This window comes from Salmo salar, unplaced genomic scaffold, assembly GCF_965601325.2.
Source record: "Salmo salar unplaced genomic scaffold, fSalSal1 ptg000721l, whole genome shotgun sequence".
Classification (NCBI taxonomy): domain Eukaryota; kingdom Metazoa; phylum Chordata; class Actinopteri; order Salmoniformes; family Salmonidae; genus Salmo; species Salmo salar.
Genome location: NW_027675475.1, coordinates 405,001 through 422,205, shown reverse-complemented (window position 1 = coordinate 422,205; position 17,205 = coordinate 405,001). Strand labels below are relative to the sequence as shown.

Genomic DNA, 17,205 nt, shown 5'->3' with positions numbered 1-17,205 from the left:
ATGCCTGCGCAGCGCATCTGGTCGCTGGTACGCCTCCGAGGACCAGGCTACCCAATGGGACTCCCTATGGGACTCCCAATCACAGCCAGTTGTGATACAGCCTGGATTTGAACCAGGGAGTCTGTAGTGACGTCTCTAGCACTGATGTGCAGTGCCTTTGACCGCTGCGCCACTAGGGAGTCATAAGGCCATGTAGCTTCAAAATACAACACAAGATAATACTTCTCTGACGCAATTAGCATTGTTTTACAGAGCTGATAGAAAAATGTAGCTAGCTACCTAAGCACGATTGAATATAACACCATAAAGGTTATAAAATGAGTAACGTTACCTCACGTGTCCGCGGTTATAAAGAATATACACAAATCTATTATGCTACAATAGAAACGACATACGTAATAATGCACTTACTTTGATAGAAACGCACACATTTCCAAAGTTATTATTAGTAAGGAAAACAATGAGGGCAACAGATGGAAAATGTCAACACGTGTGCAGATCCTGTTCTGACGGGAGATGAGCAAATGTCTGCAGACTTGAACTGCACAAACAATTGGAAAGTGCTTGGGGAATTTTGTCCCGGTCAGAAATGTCCCAAAAATGTAATTGTCCGCAAAAGTAAAAAAAAAAGAGACTATTTTTATGTGAATGAATGAGGAGCCGGAACACACCTCAATTCAAACTGTTCTTAGAAAATAAAAACTTGTTAAGAAAAACATTTGAAATTGAAGTTTGAAAACAGCCTATAAATAAAAACAGTCTGCGTGCTTTGGTTTGAGGGCAGCGCGGATTAAATGCACTGTGACGTAACAATCACATTCTGGAATGGAGAGAACATTCTAACATCATGAGTATAAAAAACTCACGCTGGGGCGACCGATAGAGATATTAGGAACTCACTAGGGGCCACCGATAGAGATATTAGGAACTCACGCTGGGGCGACCGATAGAGATATTAGGAACTCACGCTGGGGCGACCGATAGAGATATTAGGAACTCACGCTGGGGCGACCGATAGAGATATTAGGAACTCACGCTGGGGCGACCGATAGAGATATTAGGAACTCACGCTGGGGCGACCGATAGAGATATTAGGAACTCACGCTGGGGCGACCGATAGAGATATTAGGAACTCACGCTGGGGCGACCGATAGAGATATTAGGAACTCACGCTGGGGCGACCGATAGAGATAATAGGAACTCACGCTGGGGCGACCGATAGAGATATTAGGAACTCACGCTGGGGCGACCGATAGAGATATTAGGATCTCACGCTGGGGCGACCGATAGAGATATTAGGAACTCACGCTGGGGCGACCGATAGAGATATTAGGAACTCACGCTGGGGCGACCGATAGAGATATTAGGAACTCACGCTGGGGCGACCGATAGAGATATTAGGAACTCACGCTGTGGGGCGACCGATAGAGATATTAGGAACTCACGCTGGGGCGACCGATAGAGATATTAGGAACTCACGCTGGGGCGACCGATAGAGATATTAGGAACTCACGCTGGGGCGACCGATAGAGATATTAGGAACTCACGCTGGGGCGACCGATAGAGATAATAGGAACTCACGCTGGGGCGACCGATAGAGATATTAGGAACTCACGCTGGGGCGACCGATAGAGATATTAGGAACTCACGCTGGGGCGACCGATAGAGATATTAGGAACTCACGCTGGGGCGACCGATAGAGATATTAGGAACTCACGCTGGGGCGACCGATAGAGATATTAGGAACTCACGCTGGGGCGACCGATAGAGATATTAGGAACTCACGCTGGGGCGACCGATAGAGATATTAGGAACTCACGCTGGGACGACCGATAGAGATATTAGGAACTCACGCTGGGGCGACCGATAGAGATATTAGGAACTCACGCTGGGGCGACCGATAGAGATATTAGGAACTCACGCTGGGGCGACCGATAGAGATATTTGGAACTCACGCGTGAAGGGTTAAATCACTTTCTGGACCACAGGTTCTAGAACAGCTTCTATCCCAGTTCTATCTGCCTGTTAAATCAGTTTCTGGACCACAGGTTCTAGAACAGCTTCTATCCCAGTTCTATCTGCCTGTTAAATCAGTTTCTGGACCACAGGTTCTAGAACAGCTTCTATCCCAGTTCTATCTGCCTGTTAAATCAGTTTCTGGACCACAGGTTCTAGAACAGCTTCTATCCCAGTTCTATCTGCCTGTTAAATCAGTTTCTGGACCACAGGTTCTAGAACAGCTTCTATCCCAGTTCTATCTGCCTGTTAAATCAGTTTCTGGACCACAGGTTCTAGAACAGCTTCTATCCCAGTTCTATCTGCCTGTTAAATCAGTTTCTGGACCACAGGTTCTAGAACAGCTTCTATCCCAGTTCTATCTGCCTGTTAAATCAGTTTCTGGACCACAGGGTCTAGAACAGCTTCTATCCCAGTTCTATCTGCCTGTTAAATCAGTTTCTGGACCACAGGTTCTAGAACAGCTTCTATCCCAGTTCTATCTGCCTGTTAAATCAGTTTCTGGACCACAGGTTCTAGAACAGCTTCTATCCCAGTTCTCTCTGCCTGTTAAATCAGTTTCTGGACCACAGGTTCTAGAACAGCTTCTATCCCAGTTCTATCTGCCTGTTAAATCAGTTTCTGGACCACAGGTTCTAGAACAGCTTCTATCCCAGTTCTATCTGCCTGTTAAATCAGTTTCTGGACCACAGGTTCTAGAACAGCTTCTATCCCAGTTCTATCTGCCTGTTAAATCAGTTTCTGGACCACAGGTTCTAGAACAGCTTCTATCCCAGTTCTATCTGTCTGTTAAATCAGTTTCTGGACCACAGGTTCTAGAACAGCTTCTATACCAGTTCTATCTGCCTGTTAAATCAGTTTCTGGACCACAGGTTCTAGAACAGCTTCTATCCCAGTTCTATGTTCTATCTGCCTGTTAAATCAGTTTCTGGGCCACAGGTTCTAGAACAGCTTCTATCCCAGTTCTATCTGCCTGTTAAATCAGTTTCTGGACCACAGGTTCTAGAACAGCTTCTATCCCAGTTCTATCTGTCTGTTAAATCAATTTCTGGACCACAGGTTCTAGAACAGCTTCTATCCCAGTTCTATCTGCCTGTTAAATCAGTTTCTGGACCACAGGTTCTAGAACAGCTTCTATCCCAGTTCTATCTGCCTGTTAAATCAGTTTCTGGACCACAGGTTCTAGAACAGCTTCTATCCCAGTTCTACCTGCCTGTTAAATCAGTTTCTGGACCACAGGTTCTAGAACAGCTTCTATCCCAGTTCTATCTGCCTGTTAAATCAGTTTCTGGACCACAGGTTCTAGAACAGCTTCTATCCCAGTTCTATCTGCCTGTTAAATCAGTTTCTGGACCACAGGTTCTAGAACAGCTTCTATCCCAGTTCTATCTGCCTGTTAAATCAGTTTCTGGACCACAGGTTCTAGAACAGCTTCTATCCCAGTTCTATCTGCCTGTTAAATCAGTTTCTGGACCACAGGTTCTAGAACAGCTTCTATCCCAGTTCTGTCTGCCTGTTAAATCAGTTTCTGGACCACAGGTTCTAGAACAGCTTCTATCCCAGTTCTATCTGCCTGTTAAATCAGTTTCTGGACCACAGGTTCTAGAACAGCTTCTATCCCAGTTCTATCTGCCTGTTAAATCAGTTTCTGGACCACAGGTTCTAGAACAGCTTCTATCCCAGTTCTATCTGTCTGTTAAATCAGTTTCTGGACCACAGGTTCTAGAACAGCTTCTATCCCAGTTCTATCTGCCTGTTAAATCAGTTTCTGGACCACAGGTTCTAGAACAGCTTCTATCCCAGTTCTATCTGCCTGTTAAATCAGTTTGTGGACCACAGGTTCTAGAACAGCTTCTATCCCAGTTCTATCTGCCTGTTAAATCAGTTTCTGGACCACAGGTTCTAGAACAGCTTCTATCCCAGTTCTATCTGCCTGTTAAATCAGTTTCTGGACCACAGGTTCTAGAACAGCTTCTATCCCAGTTCTATCTGTCTGTTAAATCAGTTTCTGGACCACAGGTTCTAGAACAGCTTCTATCCCAGTTCTATCTGCCTGTTAAATCAGTTTCTGGACCACAGGTTCTAGAACAGCTTCTATCCCAGTTCTATCTGCCTGTTAAATCAGTTTCTGGACCACAGGTTCTAGAACAGCTTCTATCCCAGTTCTACCTGTTTTTTCATTTTTGACATAATGAGCACTCCTGGAAGTGACAGATTTTGACTCATATTGAGTGATAAGACTGAGCTATTTAAAAACACTTTTTCAACATTTCAAGATAGCAGTTAGTTCAGTTTGATCTTATTAAAGACAGCTGTATCATTTTTTTATTCATTTTGACATATTGTTTGGGACCACTTTTTTTGCTCTGTTTGAAGGCTGTCAGCTTCTTCTCAGGAGGAGAATCACTTAGCCTTTCGACTAATTTTCAAATGATAGGATGCCTATTTAAAAACACTTTAGTAGGTGCAAGCGTCCCACCTAGCCCATAGAGGTTAAACCTAAACAGAATAAGTTGCAACTTAAGGTATAATTATTTTATTCATTTTGACATATTGTTTGGGACCACTTTTTTTGCTCTGTTTGAAGGCTGTCAGCTTCTTCTCAGGAAGAGAATCCCTTAGCCTTTCGACTAATTTTGGGTTAGTTGGACTAATTTTGGGTTAGTTCTCTCAAGAAGAACTAACCCATCTCAACATGACGGAGAGTAAGACAGGAGAACCTATTTCAACATGACAGAGAGTAAGTCAGGAGTCCCTGACCTTATCTTCTCTATAGAAGATGTCTGGTAGGCAGGGCTGGGCGATATGGACCAAAAGTCATATTCCGATATATTTAGGCTGAATATCGATATAAGATATATATCCTGATTGGTCTATTCAGCATGGCTCTGTTCTGCCCTGCCTTGCCCCCTTGTGGAGCTCAAAAGTTACTTTCTTACTGTTATAACTCAAATCTGTGATTTTGTCAATGCAATAAACTATTTTTATGTTATTTGTAATATTGTTTTATTGCTATATCCTTATATTGTATTCTAATGAATAATTCCTCTTTATTCTGTACTTTCAGAAACCACAAACAGTATTTGCCAATATCATAACTGGAACTGGACATCTTTCCAGCTGAAGATTGAGGACAGCTTTTGTATGCTAACGTTCTCTCCTTAACAGTTTTACTGGATGGAAACACAGCAAGAAAACACATAGGCCAATATGTAATAGTCGTCTATTTTATTGAAGTATTGGTAGTTGGTTCAACAACTTGTTTTACTAGAGGACAAAAAAATGGAATATGCATAACCCATATTTAATATTCATGCAGTGACTGAACAACAACTGCCTTTCCACCCCCACCTCTAAAGGCATAGTATCATGGCAGGTCACCTGTCAAGTCACCTGTCAGGTCAGTCAGTCACTTATTGCTGCAGATGTGCTCAATAATGCTTGAGCATGTGATACTCCTCAAAGCATGGTGAAATACATAGAGGTGTATCACAAGCTAAACACATGTATTTTGTCATCTTCCTCTGCTTACTTCTCCTGGCGCCAGACAGGCAGACTTTGCAGTGCCTCCGTGTGCGACTACCTTGAGCAGCAGTTTGAGGGACTTTGCAGGGAAAATGCCGTGCAGTGAGGCGTAGGGGATTGTCTACAGCAGGGCGACCCCCCCCCCCCCCCCCCCCCCCCCCCCCCCCCCCCCCCCCCCAGTGGAGGGGCGCCGAAGGGTGTGGTGCTCCTCCAACAGCTCTCTCATGAGGTTCTCTCTGTATTTTTGGTAGGTAATTACTTTACCTATGAGGGAGTGGGGAGGATGAGGAAAGTTAGAGGATGATGAGGCAGTGGGTAGGTTGGTGAGATATTGTCACTGTAATTGCATAATGGATTTGTATGTGAACTGTACATCCAATTACAAAGGGTGTGGTGCTCCTCTCTGTATTGAGCTAGGGCTGGGCGATATGGACCAGAAGTCATTTCCCGATATATTTAGTCTGAATATCGATATAAGATATATATCCTGATATTTCTTCCGCAAAGTGAGAGCAAATGTTCAGTCAAAGTCAAAGCCAGATATGACATGTCTCAAGTAGTTTTATTGAAAGCGGCTATTTCAGTGAACAGTTGAAAAATCAAATGAATAAATAATAAACAGGGCTCTTCACCTGGTTCAGATTAAATGCTCAGCTGTTCAAATAACAACAACATGTAAACATAAACACTGTAGAACAACAGGACGACCTTTTTGGAAATCAAAGCTCCATAAGGTGCACATTTAAATAAATACAAATATCTTAAACAAAAATAGCCTATAAAATAAAATAGGCCTATCTTTTTCTGAAATAAATATTATATATATTTATGAGAAAAGTCAACTTTTTTTTAGTTTGACAACTTTAAATGGCTTATTAAAATCAATTTACAGATTTCTTCTCCTTTCTAACAAATCCACAGATGCAAATAACGAACATTACAAAATAATAAACTATGACAAACACTATTAAGGGCAGCAATTATATATAAATAAAGAACAAAATAAAGTGCTCAGTTTGAGAAAATGTTTTTTAAACATCAGCCTGAGATTACCATTTGCTTTTTGTTAACTCAATTTCTTATCTGAACAGCCTCAACCAGTTGCACAAGAAACAGACTATCAACTCAATAAACATTTTCCCCCTCTTTTTTTACTTTGATAAACAGTAATGCTGTCTTGAGGTAGACATTAGAAGACAAGCGTGTCCTCCTTCGTTTAAAGATTTTGTGCGAGAAACACCAGCCTGTCAACGGCATCCGGCTTCAGAGATGCTCTGTGGCAGGTCACGATATTGCCACTGCAGCTGAAAACCCTTTCGGAGGGTGAACTGGTAGCTGGTACCAAGAGATACTTTTTTGCCAGGTGGCTCAGAGCTGGAAAGACAACTTCATGATCCTTCCACCACTTGAGGGGATCAGTGTCACTCTCCACACTTGCTGACTGCAAGTAACTTGACAGTTCATTTTCAATAGCCTCCCTCTTGGTTGGTGGTGCAGTGGTGGTGGCTGTGCGCTGCTTGAAGAAGCTTGCCAGTGTCTTAGCTTTTGGTGCCACTGCTGCTTCTCCATCTGCAGGCTCAGGCACAGTTGGCACACGTAGGTAAGGCGGTTGACAGCTGCTCTCATCAGCCAGTAGCGTCTCCACCTCCAAGACAGCTCTGTGCTTCAATGCATCAACTTTTTCACTTGGGATATAGGTGGCCCTGAAGCGTGGATCCACAAATGAAGCCATCTCCAATAGGTCAGTAGTGGCTGGGTCAGAATACTTGCGGTTGAGGTACTCAACAATGCCGGTCTTGATCGATTTGCAAAGCTCGCTATCACCCTCTTCACATGCCAGGAGACTTTCGTTAAAAAGGTGCAGCACAGGTTTTACATATGATAGAGTGACGTACTCCTCACCTGACAAAGCATCGGTAAAGTCCTGGAGAGGTTTCAGGACCTTTTGGACTGCTTCTAGGACCTCTAAGTCCTGCCAGGTAGGGACAAGGTGCCTGGTCTTTTTGTCATTAGACAGGACTTTGGCCAGTGCTCCTTCCTGCTCCAGGACTCTATCATCTGCTGCCTTGATCCCCAGCGTGTGGCAGACTCGGTTATGAGTTGGTGACTTGGCAGACCCAGCTGAATCTGGACTTCAGCAAGATGTCTCCTTTTCTTCCAGCTGAACCAAAAACAGCTTACAATTCTCTTGCACAGAGAAATGGCCCGGGTGACGCGCTTGTCATTCATGCCATGTCCTGTCAGAATCATAAAAAAAACTATTAAACAAATGTGCTTATGCGAGAAAATTTGACTCTGTTTTCACTTTAACACACTCACACAACTAAGTGCTTTCCAAAATCAAGCTTTAGAAATATTCTACATTAATATTTTCTTGTTTCATAGTTTATTTTTTTTAATCAACGCCAGTCCTAATCATAAATATCAAATATTATATTCATTTATTTTGTGAATTTGAATCCTGTAAGTGATTTTTATGTATTATTATTTGTGTATAATTTATAAATGATGACTATACTGTATGTACATTTACTGATGTTTCGTTCTTGTTGTTGTTCTTAGTATTTATGCTTAGTATTTAATGCTACTTCATATTTCTACTCCACTAAAAACTCCACAATGTTTAGGCCTACCTACGTGTCAACATTAGTTTCTAGTTACTTTGCAGTTGGCTCTTCAATCCAGAGAAAAAACTATAGTCTATCATAATAACTAAATATGTTACCTTGATGATATCAACAGGCTAACCAGCATTTTAAAGTCATAATTACCTCACATTTACCAGCTGTAACATTAAAGTGGTAAACACATCAATGCATCACTAATTCTTATCCAATAACCTAATAAATATGGTTCTGAAATCTACCATCCTGTATTGTAAGTGATTTTACTTTTAGCACTTTATGTTTTGTGTTTTATTAATCAATTTTTGGCCAAGACAGCAGCATAAAACAAAAAAAGTTGCAGACAGACACAAAGGAAAATAATAAAAAACTAATATTTGAATATGTTTTTTTCTTTAAAGTAAAATATGTGAATACTCCTTAATAAAACACTGCACTCCCCAATAGCCAAGTGTAGTCTGACCGAAGCACTGCATCCTCATCGTTCAGCTCCACCGCTCTGACCACGTCGCTCCCGTTGGCGGTTGTTATAGCAACCGGATGCTTTTCTTGGAGTTTCCCAGCTTGCGTCCTGCGAGGCCTCAGCTATATGCTCACCGGTGTGATCCTGGGGGAAATAACTTGTTTTGGAGACACGACGCTGTTTTCATCTCCCCCAGTCGTTGAATGAAGTGAACATGTCACGCTTCATGTAAAGGCTCACATTGTCCTGCTCGACCCACATATCGCTGGTCAACGCCAAAATGGGTCCCGTTAGCGAGCCGGTCAGCAAGGCTCTGCCTGACTTCAGTGGACATTTGTGGCAGTGCTTCTCGTGTAAAGTAGTTGGGAAGCTCATATCTCGGGTCCATAGTTTTCAGTAGCTTTTTGAATCCGACTTGTTCCACAGTTGCAACAGGGACCATATCTTTAGCAATGTGATAGGACACCGCTTTAGTTATAGTACACCACTTGCCAATTTTCTTTTCATAAAGGCTCACTGCGGGAAAATGAAGTTTGCAGTGAGCTTTGTTTCGGGGCTTTTCCGGGTTGTCGACGGCTTGCGGCTGGGGCTTCTGCAGCGCGCAGTTTCACACACTCTTCGTATTGCAGTTTGTGCCACTGTTTTAGGTGGTGAAAAAGAGTTGTAGTGCTTCCACCCCTGGCTGTAACTTTTTTTATGGCACTGCCTACATATAACGTGATTTTGTTGCTCATCTGATACTTTGAATCCGAACCATCTCCAAATGACTGAGCCAATGCTTTTTCTTTTACTAACCAATTCCTCGTCAAAACGCTCCGCAGACGCTGTTGCTTCCTCCATGTTTGTTGAAGTGTCTGTTCCTGCCCCTCCGCCCTCTGTGCATGAAAGAGGAGGCGCGGGGAGCAGCGCAGAGAGCTCCGGGTCTGCAGCTTGCTTGGAGCAAGGATCAAAGCGAACATTTCAACTATATCGATATATGCGAAATGGTCTAATTTCATATCACATTTAAAATATATATCGATATATTTTTTATATCGATATATCGCCCAGCCCTAGTCAGGCTGATAAGAACAATTCTTATTTTGTATAACGGGTCACTTAGGATGGCAGTAGCATTGTTGACGAAATGCAGGCATCGCAGCAGAATTAGGAAGCGGTCTTGGGAAAAGAGGGTGGCAAAGAAGGGAGTTGCAAACATAGGATCTGTGCTCCAGTATTCTCTTAGGGAGTTCTTCTTTACTATCCCCATGAGGAGGACTGTCACCAGGAAGGTATACATTTCACTCATTGTGGTTGTCACCCATTTAGCGAGTTTCCCCCTCACTCCTGGCTCTCTCTTCTCCTGTAGCTCCAAGGCATAGCGATTGGTCTCCTGTACTATGTTTCCCACCAGCTCCTCTGTCAGAAACAACTTGAAGCACTCTGCCTCAGATGGAAATGGACTCCAGACTGGGACTCATCAAAACAAACAGCAGGGCCAGGAGGGGTGAAATGACTGGTGGCCTTCCAGCTACCACAGAACTCCTGTACTTCATCCACTGTCGGTCTCCCTCCATCACCACCAGCATCTTCAAAGGGACCTGGTACTTGATCAGTGGACAAGGGAACCTCAGATTCAGGGTTCTCAATGGCTACAAGGTTGGGGGGGGGGGGGGGGGGGGGGGCAGCTCCTCACTGTCAGAATCTGATTCCTGACTTTCAGACTCAGACTCATTGTCAGAATTGTAAAAAAAATCTCCAGAATTTCCACATTTGTGAGTTGTCTCCTTTTGAAAGACATTGCTAATGCTACAGCTTAGCTCACTAGCTACATACATAAACAACAACACTGAATGGCTCAGAGTGAGAGGGGACGTGATTGACTGCCGGCATGCGTCACTTGTATCAATAAATCACCATCAGAAAATGTTTTGTGAGGTAATTATTTGTGTATTTACTGTTTTATTCACATGTTTTCAGTTCTGGGTGACAAATCATGCATTCCGATTCTTGCATAGATTGTAATGGGCACATATTATGTGTGTAAAATACTTATTTGAAGGTTATAGTGATTATGATGAGCTAAGCTAATTCCAGCTATGTGTATGGAGCCATGTTTGTTGACATACAATGCATTCTGGGTTTCACGTAATCATCCGTTTGACCAAAGATGTTATAACAAAATGAGGTGAGTAAGAGTTCACTCATTTTTTGAGGACTTCCGGAAATGAATGGTGAGATGTGAACGACGGTAGATGACACACCCCTTCAACACTATAAACAGACCGAACTCATCTTGTCTTTTATTATCTTCGGTTTCTGTGAGGGGGAAAAAATGCATGGCTGCTCGCTGAAACTAATCGTCGGATTACTGTCGATTTCTAGAAAGTGTTTTACCTAATTATTTCGATCAATGGTGAGCTCACCCCGTGATGTGATTAATTATACATAGTAATTGCAATTAGCTAATTCATATTGTAGTTTACGTCAGCCGAGAGTTAGAAAATATGACTGCTTGTGTTGGGTCAATCTATCCTCAGTTAGCGATAGGACAAATGTAGCCTACATTTTTTCCTGTTAGGATGATTGTGTTGTGATATATATATATATATATTTGCATCCAAAAATAAACTGCTCACATTCTGGAGATAAACTTTGTAAGGACTGTGTGTGTTTTGTGTAAATAGTTTCTGAAAAAAGTGTGTCCAGCTCAAACGCTGATTGTTGCGTCATTGTAAACTGTCCGTTCTAAAGAGAGTTCTAAACGAGTGTTCTAAATGAGTGTTCTAAATGAGTGTTAGGCTATATAGTGCACTGTGTTTGACCAAGGTCCACAGGTAATTGTAGTGCACAATTTAGTGTTCTAATCACACGGCGCTTCAGGGACCACTGTAGAACGATCACACCCCGTGTGACAGGCAGACAGGTTAGGGTTAGGAGGTGTTACTGTACAGACAGACAGACAGGTTAGGGTTAGGAGGTGTTACTGTACAGACAGACAGACAGACAGACAGGTTAGAGTTAGGAGGTGTTACTAGACAGACAGGTTAGGAGGTGTTACTATACAGACAGACAGACAGACAGACGGGTTAGGAGGTGTTACTAGACAGACAGACAGGTTAGGGTTAGGAGGTGTTACTGAAAAGACAGACAGACAGACAGGTTAGGAGGTGTTACTATACAGACAGACAGACAGGTTAGGGTTAGGAGGTGTTACTGTACAGACAGACAGACAGACAGACAGGTTAGGGTTAGGAGGTGTTACTAGACAGACAGACAGACAGACAGGTTAGGGTTAGGAGGTGTTACTATACAGACAGACAGACAGACAGACAGACAGGTTAGGGTTAGGAGGTGTTACTGAAAAGACAGACAGACAGACAGGTTAGGAGGTGTTACTGAACAGACAGACAGACAGACAGACAGACAGACAGACAGACAGGCAGACAGGCAGACAGACAGGTTAGAGTTAGGAGGTGTTACTATACAGACAGACAGACAGGTTAGGAGGTGTTACTGAACAGACAGACAGACAGACAGACAGACAGACAGGTTAGGAGGTGTTACTGAACAGACAGACAGGCAGACAGACAGGTTAGAGTTAGGAGGTGTTACTATACAGACAGACAGGTTAGGAGGTGTTACTGAACAGACAGACAGACAGACAGACAGACAGACAGGTTAGGAGGTGTTACTGAACAGACAGACAGACAGACAGACAGACAGACAGACAGGCAGACAGGCAGACAGACAGGTTAGAGTTAGGAGGTGTTACTATACAGACAGACAGACAGGTTAGGAGGTGTTACTGAACAGACAGACAGACAGACAGACAGACAGGTTAGGAGGTGTTACTGAACAGACAGACAGACAGACAGACAGACAGAGAGACAGACAGAGAGACAGGTTAGAGTTAGGAGGAAAAAAATGCATGGCTGCACGCTGAAACTAATCCTCGGATTACTGTCGATTTCTAGAAAGTGTTTTACCTAATTATTTCGATCAATGGTGAGCTCACCCCGTGATGTGATTAATTATACATAGTAATTGCAATTAGCTAATTCATATTGTAGTTCACGCCAGCCGAGAGTTAGAAAATATGACTGCTTGTGTTGGGTCAATCTTTTTTCAGTTAGCGCTACGACAAATGTAGCCTACATTTTTCCGGTTAGGATGATTGTATTGTGCTATATATATATATATATACTGCTCAAAAAAATAAAGGGAACACTTAAACAACACATCCTAGATCTGAATGAAATAAATAATCTTATTAAATACTTTTTTCTTTACATAGTTGAATGTGCTGACAACAAAATCACACAAAAATAATCAATGGAAATCCAATTTATCAACCCATGGAGGTCTGGATTTGGAGTCACACTCAAAATTAAAGTGGAAAACCACACTACAGGCTGATCCAACTTTGATGTAATGTCCTTAAAACAAGTCAAAATGAGGCTCAGTAGTGTGTGTGGCCTCCACGTGCCTGAATGACCTCCCTACAACGCCTGGGCATGCTCCTTATGAGGTGGCGGATGGTCTCCTGAGGGATCTCCTCCCAGACCTGGACTAAAGCATCCGCCAACTCCTGGACAGTCTGTGGTGCAACGTGGCGTTGGTGGATGAAGCGAGACATGATGTCCCAGAAGGTGCTCAATTGGATTCAGGTCTGGGGAACGGGCGGGCCAGTCCATAGCATCAATGCCTTCCTCTTGCAGGAACTGCTGACACACTCCAGCCACATGAGGTCTAGCATTGTCTTGCATTAGGAGGAACCCAGGGCCAACCGCACCAGCATATGGTCTCACAAGGGGTCTGAGGATCTCATCTCGGTACCTAATGGCAGTCAGGCTACCTCTCAATTTAGAACACACATTTAGAACCCTTGTTTAGAACGCACATTTAGAACCCTCATTTAGAACGCTCTTTTAGAACGCTCCTTTAGAACGCTCCTTTAGAACCCTCATTTAGAACGCTCTTTTAGAACGCTCATTTAGAACCCTCATTTAGAACCCTCATTTAGAACCCTCGTTTAGAACCCTCGTTTAGAACCCTCGTTTAGAACCCTCGTTTAGAACCCTCATTTAGAACGCTCATTTAGAACGCTCATTTACAACAACGATCAGCGTTTGAGCTGGACACTTTTTTCAGAAACTATTTACACAAAACACACACAGTCCTTACAAAGTTTATCTCCAGAATGTGAGCAGTTTATTTTTGGATGCAAATGGTTCATATATTCACAGAAGTATATATATTTAATCACTGAACAGTAGCAGACCTAACTTCATCTGTTCCTGACTCTGGATAGTGGATTAAAAAGACCACCTGTTGTTACATCAACACCAGACATCATGATTCATGGAAATGGACATTGTATTTTATCAAATATGAAAACCTTAAATCTCTTCAAATTCAAATCAGTCAGAAAATAAGGATTGTACATAAAACAGAGCAGAATAAATCATCACATCTGGGGACCATCACCACCAGCATGACTAGTATCTATGTGGACCCTACTACAGTTTAACCAGCTCAGCTATAGACTACACCAGCATGACTAGTATCTATGTGGACCCTACTACAGTTTAACCAGCTCAGCTATAGACTACACCAGCATGACTAGTATCTATGTGGACCCTACTACAGTTTAACCAGCTCAGCTATAGACTATACCAGCATGACTAGTATCTATGTGGACCCTACTACAGTTTAACCAGCTCAGCTATAGACTACACCAGCATGACTAGTATCTATGCGGACCCTACTACAGTTTAACCAGCTCAGCTATAGACTACACCAGCATGACTAGTATCTATGTGGACCCTACTACAGTTTAACCAGCTCAGCTATAGACTACACCAGCATGACTAGTATCTATGTGGACCCTACTACAGTTTAACCAGCTCAGCTATAGACTACACCAGCGTGACTAGTATCTATGTGGACCCTACTACAGTTTAACCAGCTCAGCTATAGACTACACCAGCGTGACTAGTATCTATGTGGACCCTACTACAGTTTAACCAGCTCAGCTATAGACTACACCAGCATGACTAGTATCTATGTGGACCCTACTACAGTTTAACCAGCTCAGCTATAGACTACACCAGCATGACTAGTATCTATGTGGACCCTACTACAGTTTAACCAGCTCAGCTATAGACTACACCAGCATGACTAGTATCTATGTGGACCCTACTACAGTTTAACCAGCTCAGCTATAGACTACACCAGCATGACTAGTATCTATGTGGACCCTACTACAGTTTAACCAGCTCAGCTATAGACTACACCAGCATGACTAGTATCTATGTGGACCCTACTACAGTTTAACCAGCTCAGCTATAGACTACACCAGCATGACTAGTATCTATGTGGACCCTACTACAGTTTAACCAGCTCAGCTATAGACTACACCAGCATGACTAGTATCTATGTGGACCCTACTACAGTTTAACCAGCTCAGCTATAGACTACACAAGCGTGACTAGTATCTATGTGGACCCTACTACAGTTTAACCAGCTCAGCTATAGACTACACCAGCGTGACTAGTATCTATGTGGACCCTACTACAGTTTAACCAGCTCAGCTATAGACTACACCAGCACGACTAGTATCTATGTGGACCCTACTACAGTTTAACCAGCTCAGCTATAGACTACACCAGCACGACTAGTATCTATGTGGACCCTACTACAGTTTAACCAGCTCAGCTATAGACTACACCAGCACGACTAGTATCTATGTGGACCCTACTACAGTTTAACCAGCTCAGCTATAGACTACACCAGCACGACTAGTATCTATGTGGACCCTACTACAGTTTAACCAGCTCAGCTATAGACTACACCAGCATGACTAGTATCTATGTGGACCCTACTACAGTTTAACCAGCTCAGCTATAGACTACACCAGCATGACTAGTATCTATGTGGACCCTACTACAGTTTAACCAGCTCAGCTATAGACTACACCAGCATGACTAGTATCTATGTGGACCCTACTACAGTTTAACCAGCTAGGCTATAGACTACACCAGCATGACTAGTATCTATGTGGACCCTACTACAGTTTAACCAGCTCAGCTATAGACTACACCAGCATGACTAGTATCTATGTGGACCCTACTACAGTTTAACCAGCTCAGCTATAGACTACACCAGCATGACTAGTATCTATGTGGACCCTAATACAGTTTAACCAGCTCAGCTATAGACTACACCAGCGTGACTAGTATCTATGTGGACTCTACTACAGTTTAACCAGCTCAGCTATAGACTACACCAGCATGACTAGTATCTATGTGGACCCTACTACAGTTTAACCAGCTCAGATATAGACTACACCAGCATGACTAGTATCTATGTGGACCCTACTACAGTTTAACCAGCTCAGCTATAGACTACACCAGCATGACTAGTATCTATGTGGACCCTACTACAGTTTAACCAGCTCAGCTATAGACTACACCAGCATGACTAGTATCTATGTGGACCCTACTACAGTTTAACCAGCTCAGCTATAGACTACACCAGCATGACTAGTATCTATGTGGACCCTACTACAGTTTAACCAGCTCAGCTATAGACTACACCAGCATGACTAGTATCTATGTGGATCCTACTACAGTTTAACCAGCTCAGCTATAGACTACACCAGCGTGACTAGTATCTATGTGGACCCTACTACAGTTTAACCAGCTCAGCTATAGACTACACCAGCGTGACTAGTATCTATGTGGACCCTACTACAGTTTAACCAGCTCAGCTATAGACTACACCAGCGTGACTAGTATCTATGTGGACCCTACTACAGTTTAACCAGCTCAGCTATAGACTACACCAGCGTGACTAGTATCTATGTGGACCCTACTACAGTTTAACCAGCTCAGCTATAGACTACACCAGCATGACTAGTATCTATGTGGACCCTACTACAGTTTAACCAGCTCAGCTATAGACTACACCAGCGTGACTAGTATCTATGTGGACCCTACTACAGTTTAACTAGCTCAGCTATAGACTACACCAGCATGACTAGTATCTATGTGGACCCTACTACAGTTTAACCAGCTCAGCTATAGACTACACCAGCGTGACTAGTATCTATGTGGACCCTACTACAGTTTAACCAGCTCAGCTATAGACTACACCAGCATGACTAGTATCTATGTGGACCCTACTACAGTTTAACCAGCTCAGCTATAGACTACACCAGCGTGACTAGTATCTATGTGGACCCTACTACAGTTTAACCAGCTCAGCTATAGACTACACCAGCATGACTAGTATCTATGTGGACCCTACTACAGTTTAACCAGCTCAGCTATAGACTACACCAGCATGACTAGTATCTATGTGGACCCTACTACAGTTTAAACCAGCTCAGCTATAGACTACACCAGCATGACTAGTATCTATGTGGACCCTACTACAGTTTAACCAGCTCAGCTATAGACTACACCAGCGTGACTAGTATCTATGTGGACCCTACTACAGTTTAACCAGCTCAGCTATAGACTACACCAGCATGACTAGTATCTATGTGGACCCTACTACAGTTTAACCAGCTCAGCTATAGACTACACCAGC

The 17,205-nt window shown here is 43.0% G+C and overlaps 1 long non-coding RNA gene and 1 pseudogene across 1 annotated transcript; one reads left to right on the top strand and one right to left on the bottom strand.

The window, feature by feature from the left end:
• The first annotated feature begins 4,981 nt into the window (after positions 1–4,981).
• On the top strand, positions 4,982–5,696 carry LOC145877219 (uncharacterized). The gene is made up of 3 exons (XR_014391614.1): positions 4,982–5,228; positions 5,336–5,416; positions 5,568–5,696. It is a non-coding gene; the product is annotated as an uncharacterized LOC145877219 (long non-coding RNA).
• An 8,094-nt stretch (positions 5,697–13,790) lies between these two features.
• The window catches only part of LOC145877205 (tripartite motif-containing protein 16-like), a 15,945-nt pseudogene continuing 12,530 nt past the window's right edge, over positions 13,791–17,205 (bottom strand).